The sequence below is a fragment of the Erythranthe guttata genome, chromosome 3, assembly GCF_056151865.1.
Source record: "Erythranthe guttata isolate IM_541 chromosome 3, IM_541, whole genome shotgun sequence".
In the NCBI taxonomy this organism is placed as follows: Eukaryota; Viridiplantae; Streptophyta; class Magnoliopsida; order Lamiales; family Phrymaceae; genus Erythranthe; species Erythranthe guttata.
In genome coordinates, this window is record NC_142535.1 from 10,948,997 (window position 1) to 10,972,154 (window position 23,158).

Here is a 23,158-nt window from a genome sequence, read left to right on the forward strand (position 1 = left end):
AGCTCAAGCTCGAAAAATCCGAGCTCGAGTTCGAGCCTTTGTCGAGCCGGCTCGTCGAGTTCGCGAGCCGGCTCGGCTCCTTTACCACCCCTAAGCAGAGGTGCTCATTTGTCTGTGCAATTTTATTTACTGGGTTCAACCTTCGATGTCTTTCAATATCCTCCAACTCTTGTTGAATGTAATCTGCTCTGGATTGAATCTCGCAAAGAGAGAGATCATAAATCGAAACCATCAATGTATACAAATCTGCTAAAGAAAGGATAAAAAATCAACATGAAAAAAATCAAAACGAAAAAAAAAAATAATAAAAGAAAAATGTCTAAAGTAAAGCAAGAATAGTTGGTTACGATATTAGTAAATTCAAGATTAACTAATTCCCCGGCAACGGCGCCAAAAACTTGATACGCGTAAAACCTACGTATAAATAACCGCAAGTGTACAGTATCGCGTTTTCTAGAATAGTGAATTCCAAATATCGATCGACAGGGAATTAAGTTCCAGATTTACCAAGTACCAAAATTATACTATCCTAAACTCTATCTAGACGGACGAAAGAATGGGGGATGAAATAAAGCTAAAAAGAACCAAAAATAAAAACAACGGTCCGCCAGGACAAACGAAGAGTTCCGAACGTGTGATGGCTTCTGGGGTAAAATACTCCAATGCACTATTGATAAAGATCTACATATCCGAATCTAATGTCAATTCTATATTCGCTAACCCCAGACACTAAAATACGCTAACCACCATCTCCAGTGTAGTTAAAGTCTACCCACAGGTTCGACAACACCGTCCAGAATTGATATTAAGAGAGCATTTAGGTCAAGCCCTTAAGGGCTACCTGAGGTGCATCACGTCTCCGTTTCCACAAACCGAGCTACGTTTTTCTATATTCAAACGAGAAATCCTCTCTTGAGTTCATTCCCATTTACAATCAATTGAATTGTTGGACAAACAATCAAAAGAATTTAATAAAGGAAAACATAAACAAAATCAAAGAACGACAAATATATCACATATCTGGAAATCAAAAAATCAATATAAACAAGGTTTCATTTCCCTAAAAGAGAACGCTCACTTCATTACAAACTTAGCATCAAAATGAAGAACACGGGAAATCATAAACTAAACCTAAAGAAAATTTTATGACAAATCCGAGTCAAAACCCTCGTCGAAGCTTCCCGATAAGAACTAGCGAGAACCGAAGAACATTGAAGAAAAACCGAAAAACGAAGTCAAGAGATTGAAAAATGAAAAAAAGACCTTCTATTTATAGTAAGAACACAAAGAAAAATATATGGTCTCGATTTATGTGCCCAGATCATGATCTAGGCTTTTTGGATCGCGATCTGGCAGTCTAAAAAACTGTGCACCACCTTCCTAGATCGCGATCCAGGAGTTTTGGATCACAATCTGGGCTTCTTTTGTGTGCTTACTAGAATTTGCCACGAGATCGCGATCATGTGGCTAGATCGCGATCTGGCCTCTGCATCAACTTCAAATACTGTTTTTACCTTTTTCAACCCGAAGGTGACAACTATTCATTTCACAAAAGTTGTAGCCTTGAAGTTGGCTTTCTAAATCCACTTGAATCAGCACAATCGAATGTCGTATGTGAAAGTTATGCTTGAAATACCAAACAATGCCACAACCCACTAGAATGCACTTATGCACGTGTTTGGTTTGATTATCGGCTTCGTTTCCAAAATCGATTCAAATCGGCAAAAATAGCTTATCTTTATCTAAAAATAAAATAAAACAAAAATAACATAATATATAAAAATAATGCCGAAAACTCGGACGAATGAAGACCAAAATACGAAGAATCGATAAATTAAAGTCGTGCAAAACGAACACTTATAAATCCCCAAGGGGGAGTGTTGTAAATTATATGGAAAAATGGGTCTTCATATTCTAACACATGAGAGATTGTAACCTCCACATTCCACTATAGCTCAACTTCTCACTACCCCATTATCCCCATACTTTATAGTAGTTGTAACTCCTTTGTAACTTCCGGTGGATTACACCTATATAAATGAGATTCTTCCCTCCCCTAAACACCCACAAATATCTCTCTACGTTTGTCTCTCTTGTTATTCATTTGTTTTGTCTGCTTCTCCTCTCTCTATTATTGTTATTTACCTTCTTATGTATTTCCACAATTACACACCAAAGATCTAGAAAAAATAGTTTATTTTACAATATATATATATATATATATATATATGTGTGTGTGTGTGTGTGTGTGTGTGTGTGTGTGTGTGTGTGTGTGTAAAAAAAGGTGAAGATGCATCTATAAATACGCACCTACAGCGACATGAGTTGTGGGATAGGTCTCGTTATCATGAAAATAAAAGTGCCGCAGGATGGGAGGAAATTTTGTGAGTACGTCAGGCGTACCATAGCCCGGTTGACAGTGAGCTATCATTTTTAACACCCAATCATCGATGGGAAGAGGTTTACCCTTTTTTTTCGGGGCAACAAGATGGCCCAGGGACGAATATAGTGTGTATCGGCAGGATCATTGGCAAAGAAATAATGAACCTTCCACCCTTCGTTTTTATTTGGAGGCATTAAAACTTTGTAATTAGGACGGACACAAATCGAGACATCGAAAGGACTAGAATTTTTTAGTAACATAACACTCCTAAAACGAGCTGGGATAGGAATTACCCCAGCCTAGACACACAATATGAGGATGAAATTGGTTCAAAGACACTTCATATTTGGGCTATCTCGGAAAACCAAGAGGAAACTGGGAAGGAGAGATCAAAATAAAATTGCTCAGAGAACCAAGTGCTAAAGCCAGAGGGATGAGTAAGAGGTCGGTCATAATTAGAGGGAACAACTAGCTCTATATCGGTAGGAAGTCCTATATCCTTAACTAGGTTTATAAGATCCATCTCGGCAAGGGTGCTAGGTCCCCATAGCTCTCCAGGTTCCCTCATCTCGGTGAGGCTTTGAGAGTCATCTCCAAGGGGTACTTGAGGACCCTCAGAAGACAAGCCCTCATTGATCTGTTCTCGGGTATTCCCTGATAAGTGTTTGTTTTGCATGATTATTACTATCGAATCCTCGAGTTTTGGTCTTCGTTCGTCCGAGTTTTCAATCTTGCCTCCCTGCCCATAAAAGGGGGAGAGCATTGGGATCAAAGGATTCTCATCTCCGGAAAAGAATGAATGCCCAACAATCAAATCTCGTTAAGACTAGTACCAAGGGGATCCCACGTGATCCATCTCATAATTAATTCTAGAATATGGATTCGTCTGGGAGACGAAGTTGGGGGGGCGCCTCGACATTAATATCCATTCCCGAGAATAGGAAAATCTCGGTTAGTTATTCATGCATGAATGAGATGTGGTATCGGGTTGAAATGATCATCGATGACATATTTACTTACAAAGTAGCTACATATAGTTTTATCGAGTTATGATATAAAACCTCGATCAATTGATAAGTGTAAACAAAGGGATGATGGGCCGGAATAAGATAAAGCAATCCGAGCTGAATTTGATTCCTTGATAAAATGAAGAGTGTAGAGACCAGTAGTTCCTACACCTCATTGAGTTTCATCCCTGAGATTAGGGGTGAAAGTCGGATGGATCGGATCGGAATTAGCCTTTTTCGAAAATTTTCCAAAAATTTTCGGAAGTACAAAATCAATTCCAATTCCAATTCCAAAATTTTCGGAATCTAAAAATTCATTGAAATTCCAAAAGGCTCGGAAATTTTGGAATTTCGAGAAATAATCGGAAATCACATAAGCTTTAAAATTTCAAAACACAGCCGGAATTTTCTAAAATGTTCATAACTTTTCAAAAATAAAAACATCTAGGTCGATAAAAGTAAACATAATAACTACTAAATTTCAGTTCAAAACAATAAATAAAAATAAACACAACATAATATCCAATAAAACTTCTAACAATAATTCATTATGTCAAAATCCTAAAACAAAACTTATATGTGTAGTTTTTGGAAAAATAAGTATTATATAATATATATTATTTATAGGTGTATTTTTCGGAAAAAAATCAGATTTTTTCGAAATTAATTCGGATCGGAAATCGGAAATTCCAAATTTATTTTATATAATTTCAAGTCCAATCCAAAAAAATCGGAAAAATTCGAAAATCGGAATTTCAGAAGTCGGAATGAAAAAAGTTGTTCCAAAGTCGGCATTTTTCGGATCGGAACCGGCGGAGATTGAAACTTTCGTTCCAACTTGCACCCCTACATGGGATATAAGTAAATCATCATAAATTAAAAAAAAAATGAGATTGGGAGCTGGAAGACTCATCTCATACCTCAAGGAATGAAATGAGATTGGGAACCAGATGACTCATCTCATAGCTCAAACGAGATTGAGAGCCAAGAGACTCATTGCATAGCTTAATTAATGAAATGAGATTGGTAACCAAAAGATTCATCTCATAGCTTAAACGAGATTGGGAACCAGAAGACTCATCTCATAACTCAAACGAAATTGGAAGCCAGAAAACTCATCTTATAGTACAACGATGGGAGCTCGAAGACTCATCTCATAGTTCAAGGATTTCCCCAGCAACCTGAGATTGACTTTAAAGAGGTATACTCTCTCATGATGAATGCAATTAAATACGTGGTCGCAAAGTATCTTACAGGGATCTAGATACAAATATTTATATGAAAGTCCCTGAAGGACTATGTTTTCCCAAGACAATTAGTTCCAGACCACAGAACATGAATTCAGTTGAGCTGAGACGTTCACTTAAATTATGGCTTGAAATATTCCGGAAGAATATATGATAATTGCGTAAGTGAATAATTGCTCCGGAAGAGAACATGTGAACACTAATTTGTTTTGATTCTTCATATTACTACAATTTATGTTAAGGACATGAACTTGATTTGGACTCCAGAAGAAGTCAAGTAAGAAAAACTCAATTGTTGAAATTCAAGATCAAAGATCTAAATGAGACTAATTTGTTGTCTCTACCGAGTTAAAATTTATCATGTCAATTAGATTTTTGTACATCTATCGAATTATATCCAGAAGAATTATGTATAAAGAGAAATTATAGAGTAACCCCTATGGGAGTTCGCCAGTGGATTATGTCCAATAATTCATTTCGTCCCATGAAGGACGAGGAAGTGTTAGCACCAGAAGTGCCATGTGTAAATGCAATATATGCATTATTACACTTAACTCCTTGTACTCGATATGATTTAGTGTTTTCGATAAATTTATTAGTTAGACTTAGCTCACCTTAGCGACACGTCGTATGCATCACTAAATGATGTGAAGCTTGTGGTTTATATTGGCATTAACCATAAGTCATATCCACACAAAGCTCTTTCTCAATCTGTGGTTTAGTATTGGGAAAATAGTTATGTCTTCGGGTTCTGTGAAAAGTATCTTAGTTGTCACTAGGTGAAATCAGGCATGATGTTTGCTTCACGAGATAGTGAGTGAATGCACATGGCCTAAATCCATGATTAGGCATGTTCGAGATTCATGTGAATTGACTAAATTAGAAGATCCTACGGGATTGAATTTTACTGTAATACAATCTGCATTGAGCAAATGTAGATGGGCTTCATTAGATGTGACAACTCCAAGTACATAACTTTGAAGTTTTCTTCAATCAGCAACAAGAATAGCTTAAACAAATAATGATCCCACAGATCAAAATTCGAGATAACTACTCCAACGTTTAAACTAAGTTTTGCCTAAAGTAAACTTTTGAAAACATGTTAAGGTTATCCGGGCTCACTCCCTTGTACACATCAGGGGGAGTTAACTTGAGGGGGAGTACCGTATAGGTACTCAGTATCCAGAAGATACGCGAGTTCCATGTTGTATTTTTTTCCTTCGTGCGAGGTTTATTTTTCTTACGGGGTTTTCGTTACTCGCCAAGGTTTTAACGAGGCAACACATGCTGATTGGAAATATTGTGTGTTGTACTCTTTTTTCTAACCGAGTTTGTTGTTTCCCTAGGTTTTTATTACTCGGAAGGTTTTAACGAGGCAACATGAAAATCACAGTAGTGTTTTGATAGGAATCCCTAATACGCATAAAACCTAGGTATAAATAACAAAAAGTGTAAAGTATCGCGTAGAATAGTGAATTCCAGATATCGATCCACAGATAATTAAGTTCCTAAATTTACCAAGTACCGTAATTATATTATACTAAACTCTATCTAGACAGACGAAAGAATTGGAGAAATGAAGTTAAATAGAAACAATAAATAAAAAGAACGGTCTGCCAGGAAAAGCGAGGAATTCCGACGTATGATGGCTTCTAGGGTAAAATCCACCAGTGCACAATCGATAAAGATCTACAAATCCGAATCTGATGTCAATTCTATATTCGCTAACCGAGACACTAAAATACCCTAACCCCCGTCTGCAATGTAGTTAGAGTCTACCCACAGGTCCGACGTCTCCGTTCAGAACCTGATATTAAGAAAGCATTTAGGTGAAGTCCTTTAGGGCTGCCCGAGGTGCATCACGTCTCCGTTTCCACAACCCGAGCTACATTTTTCTATATTCAAATGAGAAATCCTCTCTCTAGTTCATTCCCATTTACAATCAATTGAACTGTTAGCCAAACAATCGAAAGCATTTAATACAGGAAAACATGAACATAATCAAAGAAAGACAAATAGATTACAGATCTGGAAATCAAAATCAATATATACAAGGTTTCATTTCCTTACAACAAAATGCTCAGTTCATTACAAACATAGCATCAAAATGAAGAACACGAAAAATCATAAACTAAACATAAAGAAAAAGCTTATGAAAAACCCGAGTTGAAATCCTCGTCGAAGCTTCCCCCGAAGAACTGGCGAAAACCGAAGAAAAGTCGAAGAAAAACCGAAAAAGAAGTCAAGGGATTGAAAAATGAAAAAGAGACCTTCTATTTATAGTAAGAAAACAAAGAAAATATCTGGTCTCGATTTATGTGCGCAGATCGCGATCTGGGCTTCTTGGATCGCAATCTCGCAGTCTCAAAAACTGCGCACCGCCTTCCCAGATCGCGAGCCAGGAGTTTCGGATCGCAATATGGGCTTCTTTTGTGTTTTTACTTGAATTTGCCACCAGTTCGCAATCCAGCAGTTCGCGATCCGGTGGTGCTGAATCGCGATCTGGCTTCTGCATCAACTTCAAACACTTAGTTTACCATTTTTTAGCTCGCATTTGACAAATATGCATTTCACAAAAGTTGCAGCCCTTGAAGTTGGCTTTTTAAATCCACGTGAATCAGCACAAGCGAATATCGTATGCGAAAGTTATGCTTGAAATACCAAACACTGCCACAACCTGCTAAAATGCACTTCTGCACGTGTTTGGTTTGATTCTCGGCTTCGCTTCCAAAACCGATTCGAATAGGCAAAAATAGCTTATATTTACCTAAAAATGAAATAAAACAAAAACGACATAATATATACAATTAAGTCGAAAACTCGGATGAATGAAGAACAAAATACAAAGATTCGATAAGTAAAAGTCGTGCAAAACGAACACTTATCGATCACACCCTCAAACTTAGATATTTACTCGTCCCAAGTACATCAAAACAAAACTGCGACAAAAAAGAACAACAACAACAAACTAAATCTAGGCCACTAACGTAGAGAATCACGACAACAAGCCTTTGAACCCCTGGGTACCCCCAAAGGATGAGTTGTGTCTCGTGAGGGTTTTCAGACAACACACCCACAAAGTTTGCCGGATTGGTCAAAGCATTGCAATTAATTCCAAATATTAAACGAGCTAGATAACCTAAAATCTCATAATAGCATACGGCTTAAGATATTCGAATTCCCTACCGACAGAGTTAGTTATTTCTACACCAAAATCTTAGATAGACTCTAAAATCCATAATCAAACACAAAGCACAATCATCGCGGGTTTTGAGTAGAAATGTGGACGAAAAGTAAGTTTTGATTCTGAAATTCAAAAACTTTCATCGGGCATAAGTAGGTCTATTTATTCAATAAAAGAATGACAACATCTTTTTTGGTTATTTTCATGACAATCTTTTTTTTTAAACTGGATACAATCGTGAGTCGTGCAAGGCTCGAAACCACTGTGTTATCTCTTTGACCCAGGTATCGATAGCTCGAGAGACTAGGCGACGAAGTGCACCCTAAGGGTTAAGCTCGAGTCAGAGAGGCCGGAAAATCATAGCGTGAATCACGACAATACCATTTTTTCTCTCTCTCTCTCTCTCTCTTTTTTTTTTTTTTTGTTTGCCAATAACTCGAATCGTGAACACATAGTTCAATTCTAACTCACGCCCCAAACCTTAGACTATTATACCCCTCAGAAAAATGTGCTCATGCTTAATCAGAAAAGATTCGGAAGGCTCTCAAAACAAGTTGCAGAAACGCAGTTGGAAGGTTCATCTATTAATTGTCGGTTATGCACAACTTCAATTTTAAAATCAACTAGAAAGTCTTCTAATTCATTAACTGTTCAGTTGAAATAGAATCCAGAAATGCAACTTACAGTCGATCCTATATGAAATGCATATGGCAAACACAACACCAATACGAAAATCAAAATACATAAATGAAACTAACTTATATGATATACATGCAAAAGACTAAAAATAAAAATAAGCTAAACTCACCCTCAAACTTAAATCATGCATTACCCTCAATGCGATAAATAAAATAAAAATGAGAAAGAAGTACGCCCTAAACAGTCGTGCCGCAGATTGATCAGTGTTCTACGATGGCGAAAGTGCTCTTTGGTTGCACGTGGTGCTGTAGATTTTGGCACCGATGGCGAATTGCCGGAGTTGTCTAGACTTCCCCGACTTCTTACTCTTCTTTCCTTGGGGAAGAAATACCGGGAAAACTCAAGAAAAATGAGTAAAATTTAGCTTTAAACGAAAGAAAATTAAAAATGACAAAAACAAAGAAAATAAATGACAAGAAATAAATAATGGGTTGACTCCCATTCAGCGCCTGTTTTAATATCAACGGCTCGACATAATTTGGACGGATTATGTCCAATCCAAAACCTTGTAGATTGGACATCCATCCATCGGTCTTGATACATACTTTGCTATCAAATCATGGACTAGATTGCAATCTTGTAACGACCACCCCAACCCATGGTACTTTCCGTTTGGTTTGAAAATGAGTCGGTAGGAGACTAGGATGGGATGCTTGCCTACCGATCTCTCAAACTTGTACACAAGATATTCGAGCTTTGGAGTAAGCTCTACCTCGAATTTAATACTCATCTCCTCGGTCATAATTAAATCCGGAGTTCATCTTCCTCCCACTCTCAGCACACGCAAAAGTATCTACAGAACCGAGATGAATAATTCCCTCAAAGTGCTCAGCCTCATCGTTCATACGGAAACCTGTAAATACCTCATTGTCTTCATATAGGATGGTTGGATGTGGTTTATAACTGTGACATCTATTAAAAAAATTGGGAAAAGATTTGTCAGATAGCTGAGTTCTTCTCGTAGATAGCAAAGTAGTGGTGGGACCGAGCCGAGCTCGGCTCTTTTGGCCAGCTTGAGCTCGAGCTCGAGTCCATGTTGCCGAGCTCGAGCTCATCGAGCCAATATTTTTTGGCTCGAGCTCGAGCTCGATGTCATTTAATTTTTTTTTATTATTTAATTTTTTTATTAAAATCATTTAATTTTTTTATTAAAAATTATTTATAAGAATATAAAAAAAATTATAAAATAAATAATGCACTCTAGTTATATATATTTTTTTAATTTTTCTATTATTATTATAATATATTATATTACTATGAATTATTTAAGTAATATAGATTTGTTTCTAATAATAATAATAATAATAATAATAATAAGAATAATAATAATAATAATAATAAGAATAAGAATAAGACTAATATATATATATATATATATATATATATAATAAAAAAATAAAAAAATAAAATAAAAGAAGGCAGCTCGCGAGCCGGCTCGCGAGCTGTCGAACAACTAATTTTGGGCTCGAGCTCGTGAGCTCGAGCTCAAGCTCGAAAAATCCGAGCTCGAGTTCGAGCCTTTGTCGAGCCGGCTCGTCGAGTTCGCGAGCCGGCTCGGCTCCTTTACCACCCCTAAGCAGAGGTGCTCATTTGTCTGTGCAATTTTATTTACTGGGTTCAACCTTCGATGTCTTTCAATATCCTCCAACTCTTGTTGAATGTAATCTGCTCTGGATTGAATCTCGCAAAGAGAGAGATCATAAATCGAAACCATCAATGTATACAAATCTGCTAAAGAAAGGATAAAAAATCAACATGAAAAAAATCAAAACGAAAAAAAAAAATAATAAAAGAAAAATGTCTAAAGTAAAGCAAGAATAGTTGGTTACGATATTAGTAAATTCAAGATTAACTAATTCCCCGGCAACGGCGCCAAAAACTTGATACGCGTAAAACCTACGTATAAATAACCGCAAGTGTACAGTATCGCGTTTTCTAGAATAGTGAATTCCAAATATCGATCGACAGGGAATTAAGTTCCAGATTTACCAAGTACCAAAATTATACTATCCTAAACTCTATCTAGACGGACGAAAGAATGGGGGATGAAATAAAGCTAAAAAGAACCAAAAATAAAAACAACGGTCCGCCAGGACAAACGAAGAGTTCCGAACGTGTGATGGCTTCTGGGGTAAAATACTCCAATGCACTATTGATAAAGATCTACATATCCGAATCTAATGTCAATTCTATATTCGCTAACCCCAGACACTAAAATACGCTAACCACCATCTCCAGTGTAGTTAAAGTCTACCCACAGGTTCGACAACACCGTCCAGAATTGATATTAAGAGAGCATTTAGGTCAAGCCCTTAAGGGCTACCTGAGGTGCATCACGTCTCCGTTTCCACAAACCGAGCTACGTTTTTCTATATTCAAACGAGAAATCCTCTCTTGAGTTCATTCCCATTTACAATCAATTGAATTGTTGGACAAACAATCAAAAGCATTTAATAAAGGAAAACATAAACAAAATCAAAGAACGACAAATATATCACATATCTGGAAATCAAAAAATCAATATAAACAAGGTTTCATTTCCCTAAAAGAGAACGCTCACTTCATTACAAACTTAGCATCAAAATGAAGAACACGGGAAATCATAAACTAAACCTAAAGAAAATTTTATGACAAATCCGAGTCAAAACCCTCGTCGAAGCTTCCCGATAAGAACTAGCGAGAACCGAAGAACATTGAAGAAAAACCGAAAAACGAAGTCAAGAGATTGAAAAATGAAAAAAAGACCTTCTATTTATAGTAAGAACACAAAGAAAAATATATGGTCTCGATTTATGTGCCCAGATCATGATCTAGGCTTTTTGGATCGCGATCTGGCAGTCTAAAAAACTGTGCACCACCTTCCTAGATCGCGATCCAGGAGTTTTGGATCACAATCTGGGCTTCTTTTGTGTGCTTACTAGAATTTGCCACGAGATCGCGATCATGTGGCTAGATCGCGATCTGGCCTCTGCATCAACTTCAAATACTGTTTTTACCTTTTTCAACCCGAAGGTGACAACTATTCATTTCACAAAAGTTGTAGCCTTGAAGTTGGCTTTCTAAATCCACTTGAATCAGCACAATCGAATGTCGTATGTGAAAGTTATGCTTGAAATACCAAACAATGCCACAACCCACTAGAATGCACTTATGCACGTGTTTGGTTTGATTATCGGCTTCGTTTCCAAAATCGATTCAAATCGGCAAAAATAGCTTATCTTTATCTAAAAATAAAATAAAACAAAAATAACATAATATATAAAAATAATGCCGAAAACTCGGACGAATGAAGACCAAAATACGAAGAATCGATAAATTAAAGTCGTGCAAAACGAACACTTATAAATCCCCAAGGGGGAGTGTTGTAAATTATATGGAAAAATGGGTCTTCATATTCTAACACATGAGAGATTGTAACCTCCACATTCCACTATAGCTCAACTTCTCACTACCCCATTATCCCCATACTTTATAGTAGTTGTAACTCCTTTGTAACTTCCGGTGGATTACACCTATATAAATGAGATTCTTCCCTCCCCTAAACACCCACAAATATCTCTCTACGTTTGTCTCTCTTGTTATTCATTTGTTTTGTCTGCTTCTCCTCTCTCTATTATTGTTATTTACCTTCTTATGTATTTCCACAATTACACACCAAAGATCTAGAAAAAATAGTTTATTTTACAATATATATATATATATATATATATATATATATATATATGTGTGTGTGTGTGTGTGTGTGTGTGTGTGTGTGTGTGTGTGTGTGTGTGTGTGTGTAATAAAAGGTGAAGATGCATCTATAAATACGCACCTACAGCGACATGAGTTGTGGGATAGGTCTCGTTATCATGAAAATAAAAGTGCCGCAGGATGGGAGGAAATTTTGTGAGTACGTCAGGCGTACCATAGCCCGGTTGACAGTGAGCTATCATTTTTAACACCCAATCATCGATGGGAAGAGGTTTACCCTTTTTTTTCGGGGCAACAAGATGGCCCAGGGACGAATATAGTGTGTATCGGCAGGATCATTGGCAAAGAAATAATGAACCTTCCACCCTTCGTTTTTATTTGGAGGCATTAAAACTTTGTAATTAGGACGGACACAAATCGAGACATCGAAAGGACTAGAATTTTTTAGTAACATAACACTCCTAAAACGAGCTGGGATAGGAATTACCCCAGCCTAGACACACAATATGAGGATGAAATTGGTTCAAAGACACTTCATATTTGGGCTATCTCGGAAAACCAAGAGGAAACTGGGAAGGAGAGATCAAAATAAAATTGCTCAGAGAACCAAGTGCTAAAGCCAGAGGGATGAGTAAGAGGTCGGTCATAATTAGAGGGAACAACTAGCTCTATATCGGTAGGAAGTCCTATATCCTTAACTAGGTTTATAAGATCCATCTCGGCAAGGGTGCTAGGTCCCCATAGCTCTCCAGGTTCCCTCATCTCGGTGAGGCTTTGAGAGTCATCTCCAAGGGGTACTTGAGGACCCTCAGAAGACAAGCCCTCATTGATCTGTTCTCGGGTATTCCCTGATAAGTGTTTGTTTTGCATGATTATTACTATCGAATCCTCGAGTTTTGGTCTTCGTTCGTCCGAGTTTTCGGCTTTATTTGTATATATTATGTTATTTTTGTTTTATTTCTATTTTAGGTAAATAGAAGCTATTTTCGCCGATTCGAAATGATTTTGGAAGCGAAGCCGACAATCAAACCAAACACGTGCAAAAATGCGTTCTAGCGGGTTGTGGCAGTGTTTGGTATTTAAAGAATAACTCTCACTTACAATATCTGATTGAGCTGATTCAAGTGGATCTAGAAAGCGAACTTCAAGGGCTACAACTTTTGTGAAATGCATATTTGTCAAATTCGAGCTGAAAAATGGTCAAAACAGTGTTTGAAGTTGATGTTGAGGCCAGATCGCGATCCAGCACCACCAGATCGCGATCTGGTGGCAAATTCCAGTAGCACCGAAAAATTGGGCCAGATCGCGATCCGCACCTCCTGAACGCGATCTGGGAAGGCGGTGCGCAGTTTTCGAGGCTTCCAATTCGCGATCCAAGAAGCCCAGATCGCGATCTGGACACAGAAATCGAGACCATATATTTTTCTTTGATTTCTTACTATAAATAGAAGGTCTTTTTTTTTCATTTTTCTACCTCTTGACAAGTTCTGGACTTCTTCTTCGGTTTTCTCCTCGGTTTTCGCCAGTTCTTCGCGGGAAGCTTTGACGAGGGTTTCGACTCGGGTTTTTCATAATCTTTTTCTTTACGTTTAGTTTATGATTTCTCGTGTTCTTCATTTTGATGCTATGTTTGTAATGAACTGAGCATTTTATTTTAGGGAAATGAAACCTTGTATATATTAATTTTTATTTCCAAATATGTGATCTATTTGTCGTTCTTTGATTCTGTTTATGTTTTCCTGTATTAAATGCTTTCGATTGTTTGGACAACAGTTCAATTGATTGTATGGGAATGAACTCTATAGAGGATTTCTCGTTTGATTTTAGGAAAACATAGCTCGGGTTGTGGAAACGGAGACGTGATGCACCTCGGGTAGCCCTGAAGGACTTGGCATAAATGCTCTCTTAATATCAGGTTCTAAACGGAGACGTCGGACATGTGGGTAGACTCTAACTCACTAGAGACGGGAGTTTGGGTATTTTAGTGTCTGGGTTAGCGAATATAGAATTGACATTAGATTCGGATTTGAAGATCTTTATCGATAGTACATTGGTGGATTTTACCCTAGAAGCCATCACACGTCGGAATTCCTCGCTTGTCCTGGCGGACCGTTGTTTTTATTTTTGTTTCCTTTTGGCTTCATTTCATCCCTTATTCTTTCGTCCAGATAAAGTTTAGGATAGTATAATTATTGTACTTAGTAAATTTAGGAACTTAATTCCCTGTGAATCGATATCTGGAATTCACTATTCTACAAAACGCGATACTGTACACTTGTTGTTATTTATACGTAGGTTTTACGCGTATCAAGTTTTTGGCGCCCCGAAGAGGAAACTTGTGGGCCTTCCCCAATGAATGGAGCTAGAGGAAACACCTCGGAAGAAGACACGCTAGTGTTAAAGCCTCCGTCGTCATCTTCAAGACGACGAGGAGAGCGGCATGTTCAGCCAGATCTGATGATTGAGACGACGTGTATATATAGGGAAATTAGGAAAAGAAAGAAGAAAAGAAAAATAGGGTAGAGAATTTTGAGAAACGGGGACTACCTTAAAAAGAAGAAAGTACCACTAAAGGCTTCGCCGGAGGAAGTATAAATAGATCCTTGGAGATGCTTGAAAAGTACTGGTTGTACGGGAATAGTTGGGTAAAGAAGAAGAAAAAAATGGTAAATGATAAGAAAATAAGTATTTATAAGGAAAGAAATATATGTACAACTGATCTCGTCCATTCAAAAAAGCAGTTGAGATCTGATACAAGAACATGGAACCGTAAAGGCATCTATGGCACACCTCAATATTGGCACATCGGGCATATGAACCGTCTAACCCCAGCCCATGCGCGCTGTACGAAGTAATCATTGAAAGTGTGACACGTGATTGGAAGAAGAAGAGACGTAACGTCTTTTCTCCGTATTTTGAAATTCAAATTCTACAGTAAGGGGAGTAGTTGATATGGACCACCTCACCCTGAATAGTCTTGTAAATAAAGATAATTTAAAGAGGGTCCAAGACCCATTTAGCTACATGACTTCCCCAATAGACAGCGTAAATGTTATACTAAAGTCTGACCCAATATATATACATATAATGTCCCAGCTCATAACACGAAGAGCCTGGTAGGTCGTACGAGGTGAGGTGGGCAAAGACCTCAGCTCGGACCTCTGAAAAGACTAGAAGGTTGTAGAAGCTTCAGGAAGGCCCAACACTTGGTGGTAGGCCCAAGAAGTTGCCTCCCAATATACAGGAATATACACACACGTACACACTAATATACTTATAAAATAATCAAAGGATTGCCTTTGACTTGATCCTCGGAGTCTCTACGCCGGGAAAACCCCTTTCCCGGTGTTGCAGGTACTTCCTCCGGCCAAGCTTCCGGCAAGATCCAATCTAGTCATCAACCCATGAGCTGACGTCATCACCTCGCAAGAAGGAGACTCGATCACCGAATATTTTTATCGTGTCAACCTTTTTTTGGTTTGGCATAGTCCGATTGATATATTGAACCGACAAACACCCACAGTAAAAGTTGATTTTTTTCTTATTTAAGCCCCGCAATGGATGATCTAACGGTTAGAGTAAGTGTGTATGTTTCAATTGGCCCAAGTTCGAATTCATTTGTCAACAGTCGCTAGGTCGAGCTTGTCACACATGGTTAGCATCCTAGTGTGGTTTACGTCTCTCGTATGATTTATGTGCTATTATACGAGAGTGTAGGTTTATCCAGTGCACCTAAATGGTTGGATGTGAGTTCCTTTATTTTAATAAAAAAATTTATTTAAAAATTTCAGTTTGTAGGTAAGACAAGATGAAAAGTTTCATCCTTGTTAATTTTATGTAATGTTCGTACAAATGATACTATTAGAAAAAAATAAAAATAAAAATGACAGGCATGTACGTACGTAAGATAAGATGTGCAGATCCAAGCTGTTTTTATGACTGTACGTACGTTTAGCTGCAACCCGTTAGCCTGAAATTCGTACCCTCCCGCCTCTTCACTATTTACTACAAATACACATATAATGTACAGAATAATAAATACAATGAAATGAAATGTACTAACGAGAAATTATTAAATAATAAATATTCTGGTAAAGGGGTTCACGTGAGAATTAACTGGTATAGCAAAAATACAAAAATTTCCAAAACAAAATCTACAATGAGATCACAGCAATCTAGCGAAATTGGACTTTGGGGTACGAAGTGTACTTTAATATCATTTTGGCCCCCAAAATTATATGATATGATACTTTGCTCCTCATACTATGCAGAGAATAAATAATTTTCCAGAAATTAAAGATACAACGTGAAAATTACTATCACAACAATCAATTAAAAAGTTTTCTTATTAAATAAATGAGTTCACAAATGAAAGATACAATGTGAAACTTACTATTACAACAATCAATTAAAAAGTTTTCTTATTAAATAAAGACTATTATCTATATCTTAGTAAATCTAAGAAAATTGTGTGACTAATATAGCAAAAAGAAGAGCGCGCAACACAGATGACACATTAATGTCGGTTGACTTTATTTTATTTATTTTTATTTTTTTGTGAACTCTTTCAACTGAACTTCACAAAACAACTATGGTTGATCGTGATCTTAAAAGTCTTCTAATAGATCATCGGGCACTCGGTTGTTTTGATTTATTACTGAGTAATATGAATTTAGTATGAAATTTTCATCTATTTTCACTCGTTTGTTATACTGTTGATGTGCCATTTTATAGTTGGTGTTACTGAATTGCTGTAAATTATTAACTTCAGATAAGATCTAGGTTTTAACATTGTATATATCTTTGATATAGTAAAAAAATATAATCATGAAATTAAACATACATTGTACATTATTTATACTATTTAAATTTTGAAGGGTTCAAAATGTAATATTATCATAGTTAGAGGGACAAATTGCCACATGCTTTATTACTTGGAGATAAAATGAAATTCACCCAGAGATGAAAATCAATAAAGAAAAAAAGGGGTACTAATTATTAGTGTGTGAAAGGTCAGTAATGCAGGGTACCTTAGCATCTGAGAGAACGACTATAGCTATTAAAAGTCTCATTAGCCCTTCAACTCACACCCACCTACCCCCACCCCACCCCACCCCACCCCTATTATCGTGTTATTTATTAGTAAAATCTTCTTACACGTTTATAATGATTATTAGAAAAAATCGTGTTATTTATTATTAAAACCGATTCAATATTTTAGCACTGGAGAATAGAGTAAAACGGTTACATACTGGAGAATATTCCACATAAATCAGAAGATTCCACTAAATTTGTCACCGCAAGTATGGATATGTAAGACAATTCATAGTTGATGGATAGTTGTAATTATCCAAACAAGAAGACTTATTTTGTAATTTGACCGTACCTCACGGTGGCCGTAATTTATCCAATATAGGGTAAATTACAACCACCCCTGGGGTATGGTCAAATTGCGAAAAAATCCATCTTGTTTGGATAATTACATTTATCCCCTCAATTATGATTTTTTCTTTCACCTCCACCCTTATCGTATGAAATTACACATAATCATCTAGATTTTGTGGAACGTGCTCTAATTTTTACACGTTTTGTGTAATTATACAGTTTCTGATGCACCACAATCTGATATATATATACAAGCCAAAAAAAACATATTATGATTATCTTGTTTCAAAATGTGGAGTGAATGTGATAAAACCGGTAAAAAGTGATAATACTCCATATAATTTAGAAGATTCCACTAAAATTCGAAACCGCAAGGGCGGGCGTATAAAAAGATTTATAGTTAAGGGGTGGTTATAACTACCCAAACAGGAGGGGAGTTTTCGTAATTTGACCATACATCAATGATTGTAATTTACCCATATATATATATATATATATATATATATATATATATATATATATATATATATATATATATATATATATATATATATATATATATATATATATATATATATATATAGTATGCTTGAAAAAGAAAGCCTAACTATGAGTGCATAATTATGGCTGAAAGAAGAGAGAGAGAGAGAGTCTCTCTATATAGATATCTCTCTCAAGCAGTAGCGATACGTCACTATCTAAGCCTAATAGTATGGTCACAATCACCTTAGATTCCCCATCTCTCTTTATATCTATCTCAGAATAGATAAATTGACTGCCTCTTCTTTAACACAAATAGAGTAACAATAAGACTCCCTTTACATTGAAATTTTTAAAATAAATGATTTGTAATGAGTTCAAAATGGGAAGGATTTTAAATAATTCAAAATGCAAAGTGATTTGAAATTCACCATCATTCTGAATTTTTTTTTTTAAATAAAATTAAAGATGGGAGCTATGGATTGAAAATTCTTCGTCAAATGAGTCAATCCAAAAAATCCTTCAATCCAAAATGCATCATAAAATAAAAATTAAATAAAGAATACTAGCTAGCCCTACAATAATATAGCCACCTTGTGCTCAAACAAGACCCTGCCTCTTCCTACAGGTGTTCATTCGGTAAAATTTTACTGTATTGGAATTTCGATGAACCGAAATTTTGGTACTTCAAAATTGTACCGTTTCCCAAAGTAAACTATTCGGTCGGTTACGGTTTTTATCGAATTAATTCCGTTTTTTAGGTTTGGTACCGGTAAAACCGAATATATATTTTCTTATTCTAAAAAAAGGTAAATTTTTTTAAACTTATTAGTTGTTGAATTTAACGTTCAAATTTCAATAATCGGCCCTAAAAAAAATGATTATCAGTAGAAGCTAGTTTGTAAATAACAGAAAAATATCAATTTACAAGTATTTTATAATTTGTTATAACCTTAAATGATTTAAAACAAAAGAAAAAATATATATATTAATTATTTCGGTATTCGGTACAGTACGGTACGGTATATCAGGCATCAATACCGTGTACCATACCGAATACCTGAATTCAAATAAAAAAATATGATTCAACATTCGGCACTTACCGAATTTTCGGATTGGTACGGTTTCTCGGTTCCTGACCGAGTAAACACCCTTAGCTATTCCAATTCAAAGGTGAATACAATAAGCAAAATATGGAGTAGTTTAAAGTGTTTTGTAAGGTTGTAAACAAGTCGAGCTGGAGCCGAGCCCAACTATATTAGCGAGCTTGAGCTTGAGTCTATTTTGATGAGCTCGAGTTCAAGCTCATGTGTAGTTGATTTTAACGAGCTCGAGCCCAAGCCCATTTGATGTTTTTTCCAAATTATTTATATTATTTATTTTTATTATTAAAAAAATATTATAATAAAATAAAAAAATGAACTGTAACTATTATTTGTTTTAATTTTTATATGTACTTTTTATATTATTATTATAATATTTTATATTATATTATTATATATTAAATTAAAAATAATATATACAAAATAACAGTAAAAAATAGGCTCACGAACTAAGAAAAAACTCGAACTCAGCTTGTCAAAAATCTCGAGCTCGAAAAACTCGAGTTCGAGTTCTAGTTTTTGTCAAACCGGCTGAGCTCATTTATACCTCTAGAGTTTGGTTGCGAATTAATTAATGCCAAACAAAGCCTTTTTTCTTCACCTTTAATTTTTTTTATTTTGTTTCAAGTTACCTTTGGCTAAATTTGGATACAAGACTAAATAGATTTATTTTCATGCAATCATGCACTGAAAATTTAAGGGCAAACATGTCACCTGTTTGCCGGGTAATATTAATGCCGTCTTGTCCTTGTATTTTTACATCTTAATTTGCAAAGTGGTCCCCGTATTTTTGTGATCTATCACTCTTTCGTTTACAATTTAAGAATTCCATATTACTGAACTACCCTGAATTTCTAAGATCAAATTCATCCATTTCCCTTCTTATTATTCAATTTCAATTTTAGTGAGTATTTTAATTTTCATCTTACATTGATTCAACTACATTGAATATATTTTTACAATTGGCTCTCAAAAAATAAATAATAATAATAATAATAATAATACATATTGACGTTGGTGTATAAATAGATGGTAAATCTTTAATGGATATATAGTTCGTCGAACGTAGCGCATATTTAACATCCGGTTTAGTTTTAGTTATGTAATAAAATTTCTAAGTTTATACGTCGACCATTTTAAAATGGGATTATGTATTTCTACGTCTAACGTAAAAGGATCTAAAAAAGACGGGCGTATATTTTGTTTCATTTAAAAAGTAATTATGAAAAAAAATGTTCTACATGACAAAAGTTCCAATAGGCTACAACACGCGATTGAAAATAATCATTTGAATTCTTTTATTGGTCAATCTAGGTGAGTAAATGAGTTGAATGGACTCAAGAAAATAGAAATGTTCGCATTCAAATTTAAAATTAGATTGAACTTGATCCCGAGTAAGTTGAACCTTATATATCTTTCAATAGTTCAAAAACACATTGTTTTAATGGGTAAATTACAAACACCATTCAGGTATGGTTAATTGACAAAAAAAAAACCCTCTTGTTTGGATAATTATATCTACCCCCTCAGTTATGATTTTTTCTTACGCATTCACCTTTATGGTGTCAAATTCAACATAATCATCTAGATTTCGTGGAATGTGCTCCAATTTGTACTCATTTTGTGTAAAAATACAGTTTCAATGCACCACAATCTGATATATACAAGCCAAAAAAACATATATTATGATAATCTTGCTTCAAAATGTAGAGTTCGAATGTGAATAAACGGGTACAAAAGTGATAATATTCCATATAATCTCGAAAATTCCACTAAATTTGAGGAGTTGAGGGGTGGTTGTAATTATCCAAATAAAAGAGAGTTTTCGTAATTTAACCATACATCAGGGGTGGTTGTAATTTACCCTTGTTTTAATTAATACTTTACCGCAGCAGTCAAATTATGTATAATAAAAAAAAAAGATTATTTATTTATTTTTTCCTCAAAATTTTTAGGAGTCAGAATTTCAAAATTTGTATACAATATATAAGATTGACTTTACAAAAATACTAATAATACAAAAAAAATAAAAAAAAAATAAAAAGGCAAAATAAAAAGAAAGGATTGACTAAGGCAGAATATAGAGTTAAATAAGGGGATGATGTGATTAATCAATGAAAATGGGCAGTCCGTCAAAGCAAATAGCAGAAAAAATCAATAAATGAAAGAGTGATTGGGAACAAAAAATCTAAAAAGAAATATATGTTGACGGCTACTTGACAAAATTCTCAGCATTAAAATTACAGTCTGCTGCTATTAATTTCCGCAGACCTAATCCCATCGCTATACTTTCTCACGCGCGGTGGGGTGGGGCGGGTTGTTGTAGCTTTGTAGGGTGGCGGGTGTGTATGTATATATTTTATATGGGGCATGCTAAATCCCACACTAAAATTTACTAAATCCCACACATAAATTAAAAAAAAATCTCTCTCTAACTTTTTTCTATGATGATTTTTTCCATGTCACTCAAAATTCGTTAATCTTTCACGTGAATAATCATAAAAAGTGAGTTTAGGTTTATTATATTTAATATTTTTCAATTTCATTATGTCTTTTTTATTATTTAAATTCATATTAATTCGAATTTTTTTCTCAAATTCCAACTTTATTTTAGTTTGAACACATGAAGATTTTTCTCAAATTCGAACTTGGAATGATATGGACGTTTTTAGTGCGTGGTTTTGTGAAAAAATTAGGGAAAAAGAAGAAGGGTGGGGAAGGAGAAGATGAGATTTTAGGGAGAAAAATTTTCAATTTTGTGTATGATTTGGTAAAATTGGTGTGGAATTTAGCATGTCAGATTTTATATATATGTATCATGTATGTATATGTATATATATTGTGTGATGTGTGTTATAAAGATATGATGATTGATTGATGGTAATCTTATTATTTATTAATTAATAGCAATATACAAACAAACTGAGGAACATAATACAAAGTTGCCTTGTGGTGCTGATTTTTTTTTTCTTTTTTTCTTTAAATAAAGAGAGACATATTTTGAACTATTCACTGCATCATGTCACTGTAACAGTGTTTTAAACGAGTGAAAGTCAATATTTGTGTGGCCAAATTACGGTCCTGAAGGAAGATCAAAATACGAAATTACACCTCATGTTTGGATAATTACAGTTACTTCCTTTAATATATTTTTTTTTTATGAAAAAATCTATCATGCAGTTGGTAGATTTAACAACGTAATGGTGAACGTGTAAGACAATACAGAGCTGACAGGTTGCAGTAATATGAGATATTTTTTTCGTAATTTAACCTTAGCTTAATGATAGACGTAATTTGCATTTTTTTTCTTTATTGATATAGCTAGGGAAATAATTAAGCTCTTTTTGTAGTTTTTTAGTTTTTTTGTTATAAATTCCAAACTGGTTAGAAATGTGAAGAAATAGCAGGCGTGCCTTTATTGCATTATGTGTTGTTCGTTTCCTATGTTACCTTCGATTCGAGTTCTTAATCGCTCTTCAACAAGAACGACGCCTACGATTAGATGATTTGATAAGGAAAAAAAAAGAGCTAAACTAATTTTTGTTTTGTCAATGATGTAACTTATAAATTAATTTGCTTGAATTTTTTTCCATGAAATTTACAAAAACTCAAACTTTTAGATAAGCAGTTATTCCGAGTTTTACTCACAAACCAGCAAGTTCTATTTTTCCAAGCGTTTTTGCTAACACCAACTTAATAAAACTTCAAATTATATAATGCAGAGCTCGGTATAAGAAATACATTACATACCTGGATAAACACCTAAATTAGTTTGTGAATCATTTGATTTGCTAATTAAAATCGAGCTACTCAATTCAAAATCAATGGTTAGAACCTCGTTGTTCTCGATTTGTTATAATTAACATCAAGCTATGAGTTTGATTAGAACTCCTTAAGCTCAACTCAAATAATAATCAAACCATGCTCAAATACAAGTCTTGGGTTCATCTCGCCTCAATTATTTTACATCTTTACGG